The sequence below is a fragment of the Kogia breviceps genome, chromosome 11, assembly GCF_026419965.1.
Source record: "Kogia breviceps isolate mKogBre1 chromosome 11, mKogBre1 haplotype 1, whole genome shotgun sequence".
Classification (NCBI taxonomy): domain Eukaryota; kingdom Metazoa; phylum Chordata; class Mammalia; order Artiodactyla; family Physeteridae; genus Kogia; species Kogia breviceps.
In genome coordinates, this window is record NC_081320.1 from 69,265,629 (window position 1) to 69,279,585 (window position 13,957).

The 13,957-nt window shown below is 48.1% G+C and overlaps 1 long non-coding RNA gene across 1 annotated transcript; it reads left to right on the top strand.

The window, feature by feature from the left end:
• Positions 1 to 879: 879 nt before the first annotated feature.
• Positions 880 to 10,919, top strand: LOC136792163 (uncharacterized). Its single transcript, XR_010835574.1, has 3 exons — positions 880 to 965; positions 5,322 to 5,369; positions 10,837 to 10,919. It is a non-coding gene; the product is annotated as an uncharacterized lncRNA (long non-coding RNA).
• Positions 10,920 to 13,957: the final 3,038 nt, after the last annotated feature.

A 13,957-nucleotide genomic window follows, 5' to 3' on the forward strand; every position in this document is an offset into this window, starting at 1 on the left:
GCAGGCTTTTTCTAGTTGCGGTGAGCGGGGGCTACTCTTTGTTGTGGTGCGCCGGCTTCTTATTGCTGTGGCTTCTCTCGTTGTGGAGCACGGGCTCTAGGTGCGTGGGCTTCAGTGGTTGTGGCACTTCGGCTCAGTAGTTGTGGCTCATGGGCTCTAGAGCCCAGGCTCAGTAGTTGTAGCCCATGGGCTTAGTTGCTCCGCGGCATGTGGGATCTTCCTGGACCAGGGCTCGAACCCGTGCCCCCTGCATTGGCAGGCGGATTCCTAACCACTGCGCCACCAGGGAAGCCCCTAACTAGTCTCCTTTTGATGGTTATTTAGTCTTAAATTTTTTGCTTTTACAAACACTGCCTTAAACATATAATCTTCTTTACATGTCATTTTACATATTGCTGAATGTATTTGTAGAATAATTTCTAGAGTGAGACTTTTAAGGCAGAGAGAATGTGTATCTCCAACTTCGATAGCTATTCCTCACTGTGAGAGATGGTGTGGATGTACAATCCTATTTAGCCATGATGAGGGTGCCTATTTCTCCTCACCTTTGTCAGCCGAATGCGTTGTCAAACTTTTTCATCTTTGCCAATCTGGTAATGATAAAATGTCTTTGGTTTAAATTGTCTTTCCATTGTAATTAGTGATGTTGAATATCTTTCTTTAATTTAAAATTTATATTTAAAATTTAAAAAATCTTTTTATTTTTAAAGGTAAAATATATTTTTCCGTTTTGTGAACTATCTAATCATGTACTTGGCCTCCTTGTTTCCAGGTACTTTTTGATAATGCTGTAAATGTTATTGGTCCATCAGGCCGAATTCCTCAGAAATACTCTACTGACTCGTCTGAGCCAAACGTCTTCTGATTGCAAGTCTCAGAAATTCATTAAAACGAGCCAATGCAGAAAGGGGGATTTTCTGGAACCTGAGTGGAGCTGTGCCACAAGGCCTACCTTTGGGACCAAGGTGGTTGTCCTTTCTGTTATTCTCTTGGCTGTGCAGCTGTTTAACTCTGTTTCTGTGGACCAGCTTTATCTCTGTTTCTTGTTGCACATGGTAGGAAATGGTTGTCTAGCTCCAAATTCCAGGAGAGAGAATATCATTGGCCCCTTGTGTGTCCGGTGTCTCCCACTGGGCCAGTCAGCTGTTTGGTGCCAGCCTATGGGGGATGCAGTGAAGGAGCTCAGGGTGTCCTCTTCTTGGGTCTTAACTGAAGGCTCCGAGCCTTTCACCGTGTTCTCAGTTAGGATTATTCCTTCTAAGCATGGTACTTTGAACCTTTGCCAGGTTGGATTTTTTACTTAGAGGGGGGCCATCCTCCTTGTCAGTGCTGTCTTGATGAGATGCTGTCAACAGAGGGACAGTTACTCTCTTCACCTCTTCCAGGCCATGTGGTTAGTCTTCACAACAGTGGTCTGAACTCATGTAGCTCTGGGGGTAGGAAGACTCCATGGAGTACCCAGGCAAGGATAATTTTGTTTTTTGTTGTTTGTTTTTGTGGTATGTGGGCCTTTCACTGCCGTGGCCTCTCCCGCTGCGGAGCACAGGCTCCGGACGTGCAGGCTCAGCGGCCATGGCTCACGGTCCCAGCCGCTCCGTGGCATGTGGGATCTTCCCGGACCGGGGCACGAACCCATGTCCTCTGCATCGGCAGGCGGACTCTCAACCACTGCGCCACCAGGGAAGCCCAAGGATAGTTTTAAAGGAATCAGTTTTTAGGTCCTCAACTTCTGTTATATTTCTAAAGTTGAGCCGTCTGTGAACATGCCTAGCATAAGGGGTCCCTTATCACGTTTTCCATTCTGCAAAAGGAAAGCAAACCCTCACCCGTTCTAGTCAGGACCATGGTGTGTTTCCGTGCTCTCTGGGGTGCCATGGGGATAATTCTAAATATAAATGTTGAGAATATGAGTCTAAAGACTAGGGAACAATCCTTTTGCAAGTTACAAGTTTTCTGAGTCTACTTTTAACAAAATTGGAGGAACCAATTGAGTTGTCAGTTGATCATTAAAAATAATTTTGATAACACCACTGCGTGACTTTGGTGTATAACTCGGGAGTTCAAGGAATTCAGAGATGTTGCTATTACAGAACTTCCATTGCCATCTATTTATTTATGAGAACAAGATGTCTCAGGGCTTAATATCTATAAAAATGAAAAACAGGAATGGAGTTGGTGCTGAAACTGCCTTAACAGTAAGCAAGATTCATCCCTGGAAACATGAACCTTCTTACTCTACCAGGATGCATTTCTAGTGAAATTTTGCTCATATTTAATAATGATCAGTATTTATATTCTGTTGTTTTGAAATATGTGCTAATAGCAATCATAATCATGCAATCCAGAGTAAAATATTTTTGAACACTTAGAGCTTATGAGGTCACAGGAAATTTGATATGTTACAGGGAATTATAAGTATGGTCAATAAGAGACTTACAAGCCTAAAAATATGTTACATTACGGTAAAATGTGGGGGGTAAAATTCTAGATGGAGGAGAGTAATGGAGCTACCGATTCAAGAAGAAATTTCTGACTTAAATAGACATTTGTATTTTTAACTAGATGAAGGTAGGTGTCTAATTGTGATGGTACTTACAGTCCACTGGATACATTTATAAGAGTGACTTGATAGTTTATGCCATTATTTACAATATACCAGAAACTGTCTTTGCAACTATTTAAAATTATAATGAAAAACTTCAGATGTTAAGCTTACATAATACAAAGGGGAATACATAGATTTTCGAAATCCTTTTAGGGTAAACAAGAGCAGGAAAGGTTGAAATGGCAGCTTTATACTTTTCCTTTCGAAGAAGTGCCCTTTTACCCCTTCTCTGTTTTCTCTCTCAGCCAGAGTCCCTTTCTGGGTCCAACTAGCTTTCCCTCTCCTTCCTGGCCTCTCATATCCTGTGACTCCAGTGTGAAGCTGTCAGTGGCCTGGTGAGGGTGGGGTTGGCTGTTACAACACTGGCTGGCTTTCTTTGGTTTATATACTTTTCCTCTCCGTTATGTGTGTGGCCCTGGGCTGGCTTCTCAGACTTGTCTGATGTTGAGGTTCCTAATGCCCAAGTCTTCTTTCGGACTTTTCTTATGGCTGGGAGCTGTGCAAACCTTTCACTTTCTGGCCTGTTGATATTCAGTAGCTAGAGGTTATACCAGGGACAATAATGATTGACTGCTTAGAAATTCTGATACTGTCTGGTTCCAGTGATTTAATACATTTATTTGACATTTTGACTGCACATATCCTGGATTGGAGCACTCTTTAATCTAGCACCAAAGACTGCCCGTGTTGGGGTTGAGAAGTGGGACCCTGTCCTTAGCGCTCCTCTTGTCAGATTCAGTGGCTGTCAACCCTGGTCATCCAGGGCTGCCTCTGACCCACAGTCAGTCATTAAGGAGTTCCACTAATCTGCTTCTTCCAGATATTTAATTAGTGTGCAAAAGCCTGGGACCCCAAGATGAATCAGATACTTTGCCTTTGTAAGCAAACACTGTGATTATATTTAAGGAAACTGTTATAAGAATTATTTTTAGGTCCTTTTCAGGTTGTCTCTCAATCGCTTAGGGTTGGTAAACCATATGGTCAAGAAACTCTGTTATGAAGGAATTCTGCTGTTAATCCTTCACCTGTCCTGATTTGGGAGCTCCATAGGACTGGTGGGGTTTGGTTGCTTGAGGACAGTTGCCCCCTGGCTGGGTGCAGGTAGAGGAAGCCTGGCTGTGGCTCCTGTTCCGGGACCCATGTTGCACCTTGGCTTAGTGGATCGGCCCCATAGTTATGAGGGGAGCATCAGCTGACCCTGGCTCTCATTACATGAACAGAGCAACTGGGGTGGCCCAGCCACCTCCTGGCGGAAGATTAGAGGGGATGGGTCATTTGCACTTGCATAAGCTCCAATCAAGAATCCTGACCTTTGTGTGGCCTGGGGGTGCTGTGCTGCTGCAGGATGGGTTGGGATGGCCAGATTGAGATTAGATGCTGTTTGCTCAGGGTCCAGAGTCTGTTAGAGCTGTTTTCTAAGGAAGCTGCTGCAAAATCCTAATGGAAACAGGGCAAGCGGGGTGGCTGGAATAGCATTCTTTAGATACTTTTTTTTTTTCTTGAGTTTTGTCACAGCCCTACTAGGACATCATGCCCTGACCTTGTCCATGAGCTTTGTCATGGTCACATGGTTGTACCTCAGGGCCCAAGCACAGGTCTTTCAGACTGTCCAGCATGTACTAGCCAGATTGGAATCCTTGCCTACTCCAAATAGCATTACGATGGAAGTTGGCTGAAGTGCCCTAGGCTGTAAGAAGTGGTGGGGTTGCCTCCCAGTGGCAGGGAAAAAGTTTTAGAAAGAAGCAGAAGCTCACTGCGAAAGGGCCTTGATATGGCTATAAACTGTAACTGACAAAATTAGGGACCTGGGTTTTCAAAGGCAGAGAAAGAGGCTGGTACTGGGGTGGGGTGGGGGTGCGGGGGGGTGGAGGAGTGCTGTAAGGGAAGTCATCTGGAAATAAGGGTGTTTCCTGAGGGCACCTCACCAGGCAGGAAGGCCACACCCTGGCTTTTCACACGTTTTGCGCACTCTGAGTCAGAGGGAGAGGACAGGTGGTGGGGGGCAGGTAGGCAAGGGTAGAGAGGAGGTGCCTGAGCCGGGGCCTGCTGGCCCCAGGGTCCGCTTCAGGCTGTGGCTGTACCTGGCTTATGCTGAAGGTGTTGAGAGAGTGGAGCCTGAGCCCGGGACTGTGGGAGATGCCAAGGAAGGAGGCAGCCTGGTTGCTCAGCTCAGCCTGGGCCCCTCCCCTCAAGGAAGTACTGGCAGGAGTTACAAGAAGTGCCTTGCCACTGGAGAGGGTGGGGGAAAGATGTAAGATGCTTTAGAATTGGTTAATACCTGTCAGGCTCCAAACCCATCTCCTGCTCCCCGACACCTCCCCTGCTTAGGCCACAAAACCTTGGGAGACAGCAGATTAATTTGAAAATTGAGCTGCAGCTGGATGAGTTGATGTCAACTTCAGAGTTCAGTTGTGTTTAATTAAAGCCATCCAGAGACTAAACCTGCTCCCAGGAAATTATTCTGACCGAATAATTAAAGAGAATAAAGGTTAGACTTGTGTTTCTGGCTAAGTCTACAAAACATGAATTCCATTAACCTTTCATGAACTAACATTAAATTGCTTTCAATTAGTTGTCATTCTAATTAGAGTCATACAGAAGAGCCTTTGTTTATACTTGGTATCTGTTCCCTTTTCTTCTCTGGGGAAAATCGGTTCATAACTTTATGTGTCTGCCCATCCCTCCCTTGGTTGGTGTCCTGTTCGCTGAGCGTCAGAAGGATGGCACCCGGGGAAGCAGGCCGCAGCTGCAGAGGAGGGCTGGGGTAAGTAGTCACTGCCGGTGCTTGGGCTGAGGTGTATAATTTGCAAAAACATGTCCTGTGGCCTTGGGAGATAAAATGAAGGACTAGTTAAGGTCACCTGCCCAGTTCAGGCCAACTTGGGCAGGGGCAGGCCCTGGGGAAGGTCTTCCCAGGAGGGCCTTGTGGGTTGGGAGAGGGTGTCCTGCCATACTGTGACCTAACTCTCCCTGGGCCTCTGTGCTTTGGGTGTGGGTGGCTTCGTTCCTGCTGAGTGAGAGTCAGAGTTCATCCGGGCCTGTCTGCAGCCTCAGTGTCCTGAAGGAGTCAGCACACTCCGGGCTCCTCCGGGCTCGTGACTGCAGCAGCGGGGAGGGGGGCTGATGAGATAAAAGGTCTTTGTCTCTGCTCCAGGACTTACCTATACCTTGTCATGCAGCATATTTTCCTGCATGATTGTGGATGTGAGGTGTTATGACCAAGAGTCTCTAAGCCTACCCAGGATTTCTCAAGGTGGATCACTCACTCCAGGCCCCCAGAACTCAGGAGGCAGGGAGGGGAGATCTGCTTTCTTCAGCTTCAGGTCCAGACAGAGGTCAGAGGTGTCGACTGTACCCTTATTTGTGTATCTTGGGAATGGGAATGTGGGGGTGTTGCTTGCTGGTCTTTGCTGAGCTTGTGCTGTGCTCTGGGCCTAGAATAAGCTCATAGTGGTCTGGGATCTGGACCAGATGCTGTTAAAAACAGAAGGGTCAGCCTGACTCCACTTGGGAAGATGGTCATGCCTCAGGCTTCAGACCCAGGAGCGGCTCGGGTGTGCGGTTTCCTCGTGGTGCCAGGCGACCTGGTCACTTCTGAGCTGGGGCTTGAAGTCAAGTTGGCTCTTCTCTTTCCTGGTGCCCCAGCTCCCTGGGCTGTCTGACTCCTGACGAGTTTTCTGGCCTTCCCTTATGGGCCATCAGGTGCTCTGTTGTCTTTTCCTCCAGGGCTTTTCCAGGAGCAGATCTGGGGTTACCTGAAGATTGGCACCCCATCTCCCTAGCAGACTGAGGACTTGCCCCATCTTCACTGTCAGGAAGCCTTAATAGCACGTACCATTCATTCCGTAATTGCTGCGTGCCAGATTCTGTGTTGGGCAGTAGAGACCAGAGAGAGGTAATGCCGTCCCTGGTCCCCGAGGTCAGAGAATGATGGGCCCAACCAAAGTGCAACAGAACTGTCCAGAGGCAGGGCCAGGGTCCAGGAAGGCCAAGGAGTGGCAGGGACACCCTCAGAGGGGACACTGTGGAAATTGCGTAGAGATGCGTCAGGAGTTCCCTGCTAAATACAGTGGGGAAGGGCATTTGGCCTGAGGGAAGGGTACTTGCTTATGTGTGAGAGGAGGTGGGGGAGAGGCAGGCTCAGGCCAGGAGCTGGGCCAGAGCGGGCTTGGACTCTAGTCGGTAAGCAAGAAGGGTGTGTGTTGGGATGGCCACAGAATCCAGTGTTCTTTTGGTTCTTTTGAATCCATGGTGCCAACATGGAGGACAGACTGGAGGGGAAAAAGACTCGCCGCATTGGACTAGTTAAGTGTTATTATAACAGTTCATTTGAGAGATGAGGAGAGCCTGGGGACCAGCGGCACTGGGCATGGAGAGGCGTGAAGCCCAGGAATGTTGAGAAGGCAGAGTGAACACAACCTGACGCTTAGTTGGACATCGGAGGTCAGGGTGAGGCAGGCTTCTGGGTGCTCCCCGGATGACCCAGCCTGGCTCCTGGGTGAGTGGAGGCGCAGGACTGGGGGGTCAACAGGGCAGGGCACGAGTCGGAGTCGGAAACAATGGATTGCTTGTGAGCCGGAATTCCATCAGCAGTTGTGTCTGGAGATAAGCCCAGGGGGGTCTGGACTGGAGGTAGGAACTTGAGAGGTGGCAGGACGCAGGGGCAGTGGAAGCCTGGGGTCTGCTACATTGTTAGGAAGTGTATGAAGGTGAGGAAATAGAATGGGGGAAATACCAGTATTTCAGGAGCAGGTGGAGAGGACAAGAGCTTGTAATGGCTTCTAGGGTCTAAGAACATAAGGAATACAGACTTCATGTTGCGTGAAAGAAGCCGGACACAAAAGAGAGCATACCCTGTGATTGCATTTAGATAGAATTTAAAGCCAGGCAGAACCAATCTATGGTGATAGAGGTCAGAACAGAGAGGGAGTACTGACGGGAGGGCATCACAGGGCAGGCTTCTGTGGTGGAAACGTGCCAGCTCTTCATCTGGGTGGGTGTGTACACGTGTAGGCAGATAGGAAGATACCCTGAGATGTCTGCACTTTAAGTTATACCTAAAAAAAAAAAAATCTTTAAAAACTTAAGAAAGAAGGGAAGGAAGATGGAAGTGTAGGGGAGGAAAAATAATTTTCCTTCCACCCTCTGAGTTCTTGGCTGAGAACCCTGTAGTAAAAGATAAACAAGAGAAAAACAAACAGAAGTTTACGACCACATATACCTCATGTGTACATGGGAGGTACTCAGGGAAAAATGAGCAACTCCCCACGTGGGCTTAAAATTCAGGCTTAAATACCATCTTAGTAGGGAAAAGGGAGGGAGGGAGGCCTCCTAGGGGAGAGTGCATGATTTTTAGGGAAGATGAAGGACCCTTAGAAGGGTGGATGGGGAGGTGTGATGGTTTGTGACAAGTGTGTCTGGGTGTGGTGTGGACTGCAGTCTCTTCTGCTGGGATGAGAGTCAATCTCCCTTGGTTGATGAAGCTCCTGGGAAGGGGATCTTTGACAATAGAGTTCCTTTTGGAGCATCTGCCTTTAGGCAGATGGGGAGTTCAGAGAAAGCCTCTCATTGGATTGGCTGTTTTTCAGGTGCCTACAGCTCACAGTAAATAATACCAAAGTGGCATATTGGGGGCTGGCGTATTCTGCTGCCCTTCAGAAGGAAAATGGAAGCAAGGAAAGAAGGGGAAATAAGGAAGGAGGAAGGATGGATGGAGGGAAGAAAGAAAGAAACCTGAAGCTGGTGGTGCCTGGCAGGAGAGGATAGGGTTTTCAAGAAAGAGGATGACCAGTGTCGCTCACACGCCCCGAGATCAAGCCCTGGGCTCGCTCTGTAGAGTGACCTGGAGGCTGCCCTCCCAGTCCTCCCATGGTCACTAGAGTGTGTCCCCAGCACTGCTGAATGAGTGGCATAGAACAGACCCTAACATTGAATCAGAACAGGGAGGTGCGAAGATCCTCAGGTCAAGGGCATACCTGAGAAATCTCCCGTGCTTGGGTCATAGTTCCCAGCAGTGCAGATGGCCACTCTGTGGTTTCCTGAGTGTCCTCCCAGGCAAATCCTGGTGTTGAAATTTGATAACATTTAATAAAAAATGTTATTATCTACTATAATTTAAAAGAACTTCCTTCTGTTTCAATGTGAGGGTTTCCCATAGAAACCACTTCAGCCTGGGCGGCTGTGAATGGCGGCTTTATTAACAGAGCCATCTGCAGGCTTTCCTAACAATCTGTCGCCCTGCTCATCGCTTCTAGTGCAAACATTGTTTATTGTGATGGAGGCCTCCGCCCGTCGCCGGAGGGGACAGCCTTCCCTGCGCCCCGAGGTGAGAACAGCTCATCTGCTTCCCTCAAGCCCCTTGGACGCGGGGCCCTCGTGGAGCAGGTGGGGGCAGAGCCCTCGAGCTCACCAGGAGGGCTCTCCCCTGAGAATCAGATGCTCCCCGTGGGCAAACCCTTACTCTCTCTTTCAGACGGAGACCAGGGAGATGGGGCCTAAACTTACCTAAACCCACAGTGAAACATGCCCTTTTCATTGCAGCCTTAGGTTTTTTATGTCAGATCCCTCACTTGCCCCCATGGAAGGGCTGACTCGCCTTCAAGTGGGACTGGTATGAGACCTGACGATGCTCCAGGGGCCTGAGGGCTTGAAGCTAACACATTCTTTTGAGAGAAAAGGGACTCTTGGCTCAGCTCAGAATTAATTCATCTTCTAAATGGAAATGTCAAAGCCTGGCAAGCACTCCTGCTCATGATTCTGGTGCTGAGATATTCATGGGCAGCAAACAGTAGGCCACATGAAAATGGATTTTGCTAGTGAAACCAGCGGGGGCTATCGCTCTCAAAGGAGAGCCTGATCACCTAATCTCAGTTCTGCCGCAGTTTCACCAGGGCCTGCTATATAGTGGAATTCTTCTTTTTCTTGTCATTTTATTACTTCTGGGTAAGGGGAGGTGATTCAGCCCAAGCACCTGAGGGAAGGCAGCGGCGGGGTGGCTTCAGGAGAGCATTTCCAACAAAGGGAGTGAGCCATCAGTGACACTCAAAACAGTCAGAAGGGGAAGCCAGTGAGGACCCAGGAGGAGGGAGAAGGGGGTGCAGCATGCCCAGCGAAGGGGAGGGCTCCTTTGGCTACAGGGGTAATGCACTGGCTGCTTCTTGGGGGGCAAGCAGGTGAAGCCTCTTGTGTTCCCAGACACACCTCTGACCAGTGCCCCTCCCTTGCTTGGGGCTCCTGCAGCCCCACACTTAGCTAGGAAGTCTCCTATGGGGGCAGAGAAGTGGCAGGGAAAGCTGCAGGGAGCGCCGTTTCACATCAGCAGTGTTTTATTTGATCATAGATGGAGAGTACCTCAAGTGCACGAGGACAAATTTTGTTTAAAAATTTTTGTTGTATTAAGGCCCATTTTTGTTTCCATATTCCTTTCAAAAGCATAAAGAGAAGGGAGTTTCTATATCATTATTTAAAAAAACTTATTTTGAAATAGTTATAGACTTAGAGGAAGTTTAAAAAAAGAGAGTCTGGTGAACCCTTCCCTCAGCTTCCCTCAGTGGTGACATCTTATATAATGTGTAGTTTTAAGTCCAGGAAATGTTCATTGGTACAACACAGCCATGCAGACCACAGACCTTAATCAGTATCCACCATTTCTGCCTGCATTCCTGTGTGCGCGTGTGCAGTTCTGTGCGATTTAGTCCCGCTTATAGATTCGTGTAATCACCACCACAACCAAGATGCAGCCTGTTCATCATCACAATGGAACCGCCGTGCTGCCCCTCTGTAGTGACATCCCCTCCCCTCCATCCCTGTCCCCTGGCAATCACTAGTCTGTTCTCTGTAGTGTTGCTGTCTCAAGAATGTTATAAATGGAAATGTACAGTTGGTAAACTTTCCAGATTGGCTTTCCAGGATCCATGCTCCATGAGGGTAGGGCCTGCATCTTCTCATCTCTGGATTCCACACCGACCTAGTACAGTTTGCACATGTACCCGATGAAACAGTGACTCCTGTGGATCCTAGTCTCATACAAACTTGCCGGGTTCAGACTGGCTACCACTTTGAAGGTGTCAGCAGCACAATACATTTTTACTGCAGAGAGACTCAAGTCTGTAGAAGGAAGAGGCCCTGCCCTTCCTGGTCATCCGACTTGCACAGTTGCGTTAACAGAGAGAGAGTTCTGCAGCTGACGCGGTAAGAGAACGCCAGCTTCTGGTTTCCCTGCTTCCAACCAGGTCGCCAAGTCAGCCTGACCCAGTGTTGGCTGAATGGGCATCGCTGTGCTGAGACGGGCTCCAGAGTAGGCTTTGACCCTTCCCAGGATGCACTCTGGCCTGGTGGAACATCAGGAATGAAATGGGATGACCAGGTATGAGGGCTTTACTTTTTATTAAAAAGTTATTTTTCTTCCCTGAGGCCCTTTTAGCACTTTGTGTCCAGCTCCTTTAGTGAGATCCGGCAAAAATGAACTCTGCCAGGGGTTGAAATCTGCGTAATCCCACTGAGATACTGAGTCAACACTGGCCATTATGCATATTCATGCATGTCCCTGGGTGGCTCCCTAGGAAAATCTATTTTCAGGACTGCGTGTTTACATTGCTGAGGGAGAGGAGAGGCAGGATCAAAGCCCTCTGGCTGAGCCTGGGCTGGAGGATTAAGGGGAAGAAGAACTTGACCGGTGAAGGAAGAAGCTACTATGCTGCTTTTTTGGTGAAATGGAAATTGCTCAAAGGTTGGAAAATAAGGGAGCAGCTTCTCGACACAAATAGGTTTAAACTGAACATCAGGGACTGAGGACACAGGAGCCAAGGAAGGCAGGAAGGGAAGGGAGTCGCTGGCAGCAGGTGCCGCAGCCTGGAAGCTCTGCCCCACACTCCAGTCGTAGGGATGACAGGAGAGGACTTGTGCAAGGGAAGAGTCCCTCCAACTTTGTGACGCTGTTCAGAGCCCGAAGACGCCTTTTCCAAAGCCTAATCACTTTCTGTGGTTTTTCCATATACTGGTCTCAAATCCTTCCTACCAGAAGCTCAACCCATTTCATTCTTTTTGTCACTAATAATCACTAAATTACTGTTTTGCAGTGAGCATCTTCTGCAGTGCTGCTGCACAGCAGAGCACGGGGCTGGCCCCAGGAACTCTGGGGGCAGGAGGACCTGCCTTCACATCTTGGCTCAGCCACTTGCTACTAGGGTAACCTGGCTTCTCTGTAAGTTTACTCATCTGTAAAATGGAGATAATCGAATTCAGGATTGTTGGAAGAATTGGGTGAGTTAGTACATGGAAAGCACTTAAGTGTTACATTATGTGTTAGCTGTTATGGCCGAGTAGCAGTTTGTTCTAGGAATGTGTGCCATATTGTAATCATTGAGCACTCAGTTTCTTATTTTCCACATTTCTTGATGTTTTTGTCCTTTGAGATACAGAAGTGGCACCCTTAAAATTTTTCTGCTAGACTTCTGGATTGGTAAAATTAAAACAAAAAACACAAACGTGTTCAGTTCCATAAGCTATGGTCTCCTGAGGATGTCACCCATGGATATAGAAATGAAACACACTGACATTTCTAGAGACAATGAAACTTTTTTTTCTCCATTTGGGATTCTTTCTCTCTTAGTTCCTTTGTCTACTTTGTATCAGAGGTTACTGTAGGGGTCTATTAATGAGGGTGGAGTTGAAATTCAGGTTTCCTTTGGAAAAGATGAACTGATTAGCACAAAAGGTGTAATATTATCAGAGTCCCTGAGGAGAGCAGGAGTTGCCCCTTTAAAAAGGGATGCATCTACTTTTTTTGGGAAAAATGCCTGGAGACTTTCACTATGGTCCTTGAAGATGCCAGTCCTGGGCATCCCGGACAAAGGAGGCTCTTCAGCAGCGCCTGTTTCTGTGATGGTGACAGACGTGCAGCGTTGCTGTGGGCAGTGCCCTCACCCTCTCCTGAGCTGAGGACTGAGATGACATAGGTCCTCTGCTGCTTCTCCGTCTCCTTTCCAGAAACCTCTGAATCTTCACCCACATCTTTTCCTTCTTCGTCCATTTATAAAGAATGTCATTCTCCTCGTGTAAGTGGAAGAGGCTCCAGCTTTCAAGTTATAACACACGATGTCCTGGCGTGGCAGTTATCTGGGTAAGTGAACGCAGGCCTGTTCCTGAACCTCCCCAGCCCGCCCCTTGCCCACAGGGCAACACGCCCCTTATCACTGCGAGCTGGGGTGTCTGGGGGTGCACTGGCCGCTCGGGGACTCCTCCAGCGACAGCTCTGCTCCGCTCCACCCAAGTCCTGCACACCTGCTCTTCAGCCTGTCTCCTTTGTCCTAAAAACATGTCCTTGTCCTAAACTCTCATTGTAGTTCCACCTTTAAGCTAGAAACCTAGTTCCTTCTAGAAGTTACACTAACAGACACCTCAATATGTCCAAGATCTAATTCATCATTATTTCCCCATAGAGGTTCCTTTTTTGGATGTCCTTTTTTATTAAGAATAATAATCACATTGTTTAGTGGGTTGGTTCTGGTGTTTGTCAGCCATTTTGTCTCTGAATTCTCTTTTTTTTTTCTTTTGCAGTACGTGGGCCTCTCACTGCTGTGGCCTCTCCCGTTGTGGAGCATAGGCTCTGGACGCACAGGCTCAGCAGCCATGGCTCACGGGCCCAGCCGCTCCGCGGCATGTGGGATCTTCCCGGACCGGGTCACGAACCCGTGTCCCCTGCATCGGCAGGCGAACTCCCAGCCACTGCGCCACCAGGGAAGCCCATCTCTGAACTCTTGAAAGAGGAATTCCTGCCCCAAGACAGCCTCTCACAGGTTAGTATATGCGAGTGGCTGTGAACATATATTCATAGTCAACAAGGATGAATAAGGTGATGATGAAAACCCCATCATTTCCATGACTGTAAAACTGGGAAGGTATGGAATACTCTTAGTCTAATGCTTCATAAAGAAAAATTTGTAGCAGCTAATTTATGGTTGCGGTGTACAGAGGATGTGTCACTAAGCAACACGGGAGAGATGGCGAAAGCGGGACGCTGAGTTCAAGGGCTTCTGGCAGGCTACACCGGGGAGGCAGGCAGTGGAGACAGGTCAGGCCGGTAACCAGGATCACCAGGATTACCTAACGTTAAACACTGGAGAGAGTGTAGACATGAAATAATAAAACAAAGCTATTCCCTATTAAATGGAAGCATAAATCAGAAGTAATTTCCTCTAACATTATGAGATGGAGTCTGTCACTCCAGAATAGCTGTCTCCATAGCAGTGGCAGTGGTCAACTGATAAATGTGTCCTTCTGAACTGTCATGTCTTCTGATGACTGGACAGTCACGGAAACTAGCAGCATAAATGAAAAAAGACTGAAGACACA